Source organism: Parasteatoda tepidariorum, chromosome 6, assembly GCF_043381705.1.
Source record: "Parasteatoda tepidariorum isolate YZ-2023 chromosome 6, CAS_Ptep_4.0, whole genome shotgun sequence".
NCBI lineage: Eukaryota > Metazoa > Arthropoda > Arachnida > Araneae > Theridiidae > Parasteatoda > Parasteatoda tepidariorum.
The window spans coordinates 21,833,101-21,837,504 of NC_092209.1; the positions used below are offsets into that span (position 1 = coordinate 21,833,101).

Sequence of the window (4,404 nt, forward strand, 5' to 3'; positions counted from 1 at the left end):
GAGTATGATATAGTTCCTTTTGTCTGTTCATGGAACAAAACGAACACAGGTGCTATTATGGTAATTATTCATAGCTTTCATGATTAAGAAATCATTACTACCTTCATAAATATAAAACAATTTAATAAACCACTGTTTATGTAGCATTGTAACATTCACTTCAAAAATGGAGAAAAAAATGGAGAAAAAAAGAACAACTTGAAGAAGCAAGAAAACGAAGAAACCAAAGCTAAGAACAATAAAAACATTAAATACATTAAAGAAAAAACACTAATTATAACAGAATTGATTCTCAATAAAAATTATAAGTCATATACTCGCCCATCGAAATACACTTTTACTGCTGCATAAAATACGTTTTTTTCCCTCAGCAAAAATGAAACAGCATTTTTTTATGTAAATATAGCGTAACATTGTTGAAGCATATATTTACGCATTTATCACTTTCAAGTATAAAACCATTTTCATTTGTAAAAGAAAAAAACATTTTTATAAATTATTCAATTTTAAGTACTAACTACAGTTTTAAAAGTGTAAAATGTAAATTATGGTGTTTCTTATAGCCTGTATTTAACCTTTTACTTACTATTTATAGTACCAAGCATGCTGGGAACTAAACACTGAGGGTTCCGCGTTCGGCTGACCACCTGACCGGAACATCTGCTCCTACACTCCAGAGCCCAAGGTCAAGAAAACTGAGTTGGACCCACAGTAGGCATTGGCCCTCCATGGGCTGTCATGTATTATTGTACCTATACAATATAATAGTACTGTGAAAAATTTCCTGAAGAAAATGGTTAAATAGCAATTTATTTTAGATATATTTTACCAAATTAAACCAAAACAAACAAATAACTAGAAACTGTCAAAAATCATTTATCTACTGTTTTCAGTTAATGCTATTACATTACCAGAAATTTATCCACACCCACTAGGCCTAAAGCCAACGAGTATCGATTCCTCTAAAGCTGTAAGTCAAGCTATATCATAAAGATGATGATTTCCTTTTCTTATTTTCCATCATCGGATGCCTAACCCTACAACAGTTACCAAATAATCTTATAGCAATTAGTGTATGGCACAGAAGCTGAATTTACGGAGTGAATTTGTAGCACCATGTTTATAAATACAAATTTGTATGCGACGTCAACTCAGTCAGACAAAGATTTTTTATTGAAAAAATTCAGATTAATCAAGAAACATGTAACTAAATTCACTATATGATCTTAAAAACTATATATAAAGACTTTATTTTGTTTAAATTTAATACTGAAGAAATAGAATAAATCCTTATACAATTAGGCCTGTAATCAAGTAACAGAAAAAGAAATTCTTCATTTTTTGCTCTAGGAAGATTTTTTTTTCTATATCAGATACAAGCTTAGAAATGTTTTAAAAAGGAGTGTCAGCAGTTTTTCAGCATTAGTTTGTTTGCTTTCCTTTTTAAAAATGAAAAAAATAAAAACGTATTTCCTTTCTTTAACGTTAGATGGCACCATTAGATTAACTAGTTCAGCTACATTTCACGGTTCACTTGAACAAAAACAACTCAACTGCAATCTAACTACAGAGTCGATTACCTCAGAAAAAAAGCTAACAAAACCTAAATTCAATGTAACTCCAATGCCCAGATAGATTTCATTTTAACGGTTCAGAAACTATGCTAGTAGTGAATGGTTACAAATCCTTATATTTCTTAACCATGCCAATCGTTAAACGTTTTCAAACCCGTAAAGATAAAAAAAGGTTCCTAAACATAATGTTTCAAGTAAATTGGTTAGACATACTGTTGCCAGTTATTTTAGCGTAATTTTAGAATTAAAATTCTAACAGTGCAGTTACAAAACGTAAAATCTATACTATTTCATAAAATATATATATAAAAGGATACTATTGCCGTTATGATGGTAAATGAGTCAGATAAATAATTTAAAAGAGAATTTGAATTTGTTTATAAATCAGTATTTTACGTAAAGAAGAGTCTATGAAGTAAGGAATTGTCGCATTTGGCCACCTATACCTAATTGAAGCGATAGCGTTTCGTTCAATGTCCTTACAAAAACTGTTCGCTCAATAAGATAACAAATACTTCTTGAAACTACACAATAAAATCAAATTAATGAAAGAAATTGAAATTGATTACAATAAAGTAACTAACACATTTGAAATTAAGTCTATTGAGATAAAATAATGTATATGTGCATAATTTATTATGGTAACATTTTTTTTAAACATTTATTATTATCATTATTTTATGTAATTTTTATTATTATTACTTAGTTGCAAAATTATTATTAATTTACCTATATAATAAACTTGACATCTCTATAACTAATATGTATATGAAACTTAGCGGCAAATGTTAGAAGTAGACTACAATTAAAGTAATAAAATGCTTTATTTTTTTAAAACAGATGTATCAGAGTCATCTAGTGTTAATGATAAAAACCTCGATACAATTTTTTTTTGTTTATTTTCACTACATATTTTTATTCTTTTTAATTAGTTATTGAATTTAATTAATTAATTGATGTATTAAAACGACTGAGTCGATGACAGTTAAACACCTTTTATTGAAAATGCCTAAATAAAGTTTTTATTGAAAAATAAAGTGGTTTTCTTCATAATTATTTTACAGAAAATGAATATATTATGCAATTAGAAATTTAAACAATACTTAAAATAATAGTAGAATTTAAAAAAATAGTACAGTAAAAATGTGTTTGATGTTAAATTGCGTTTCTTTAGATAAGACAGAATAATCATAAAAAAAATGATTTTTCGATTTTAAAAAAAAATTTAAAATTATGTTTACTATGTAAGAAAATGTTAGAATTTCATTACTTTCTTAAGAAGTAGAACTTTGAACCACACAGATGCCTAATTTCTAAGGTTTATTAAACGTTTTTTTTAGATCATTAGCTCTTTAATTTCAAAATGCCGTTTTATTTTCATATCTTTTCCAAGTCAACAAAAATAGTGAGGGAGAACGACGAGGTAATAGTGAGTAACATTTTATACATTCGATACTTTTTATAATAAGATATTTTGTTATCTAACTTTTTTGTAGATGATGTAAATTATTAAATCGATTTTTTTTTTAAAATGTGATTACTTAATTATAAAACAATACTTACCAAAGGTCAATCAATACCAGCCATATCACCATCATATAAATCAGGATTTTCAAGAGCCAAAGTAGCGTCTGAAATTTTAAAGCAATAGTTTAGTAAACATTTAGAAACCTATTAAATAATTAATAAATCAATTAAATAATCTTATAAAAAGTTACAAGAAAATATCTTTCTTAAATCGTGGTGTCTCAGGAGAGCGTTTAGGAGACCCTGGTTCGAATCCTAGTGATGGCTGGAAAATAACCTATAAAACATCTTTAAAACGAAGCATTTGGTTAAAAATAAATCATTATAATTTCATGAATAATGCGTGACTACCTTTGTTGATATTTTCTTGTCGCGTATCTCACTCAATATTTTTTTAAAAATTGACAAAATTTTATTTAATTTTTTAATATTATTTAAAATTATACAATCAATATGCTATAGCAACTTATGATTAGTTTTAGGATTTGAAAAGGAATTGAAATAAATTAAAATTTTATTATTATTTTTATGTACAATTGTGGCACACTCTATAGAAAAAACACGAATTACCTCGAATTTATTGATTTTTTTCCATTTAAAAAGGTTTCAAAAGGCACGTTTTACACGAAATTTTCTGCCAACTGAAACATAATGAATCAAGAAATATGTTTATTAGGCAGGCTTTTAATTGTACTATAATAAGCAGCAAAAGAATTTTTTCGGAATGTTTTCTTCGGCGCAGTTTTCAGGCGCGGTTAGTTCCATTAAAACGTCCTCCACGAAGGCAAATTTCTCCCAGTACTTGATCCAGAAGTTCCTTTGTCTTCGGTATTAGGTCAAAATTACACAGCTACGGATTTGAATATTGATAGTAGTAAACTTAAAATTAGGTAAGTTTTTCAACAACGATTATAAAATTAAATTTCATATATATGATGTTACATAAATTAAATTTATTTGTCAAGAAAGGTTAAGACTGTCAAGGTATAGATGCTTTGTTGTGCCAAGCATTTTTCTTATATGCTAGTTTCTTTAGAGAAATTGATAATTAATGATATAATTTAAAATTACAATTAATAATGGGATTTTAATTTATAATTTAATATATAATATAATATATAATTGTTAATATAATATTTATCTAAATTTAAATATTATAACTATATTTTAATAAACAATTTAAATCACTTTCGAAGAAAAAATGCGTGTTTTGGTCTTTTTCTTAGAAGGAAAATTTCTCGAGGCATATATATATACACACACACATATATATATATATACACTACTGGCCATTAAAATTGCT

At 26.7% G+C, this 4,404-nt stretch overlaps 1 protein-coding gene and 1 long non-coding RNA gene across 2 annotated transcripts in view; one reads left to right on the top strand and one right to left on the bottom strand.

Annotated features, from left to right (window-relative positions):
• LOC107449486 (astacin-like metalloprotease toxin 5) overlaps positions 1–4,404 on the top strand; it is a 53,630-nt gene that overhangs the window by 811 nt on the left and 48,415 nt on the right. The gene's annotated exons all lie outside the window — the stretch shown is intronic.
• Positions 1,975–4,404, bottom strand: part of LOC139425752 (uncharacterized) — a 14,373-nt gene continuing 11,943 nt past the window's right edge. The window contains exon 3 of the long non-coding RNA XR_011636901.1: positions 1,975–2,052. This is a non-coding gene — a long non-coding RNA (uncharacterized lncRNA). The remainder of the gene's footprint in view (positions 2,053–4,404) is intronic.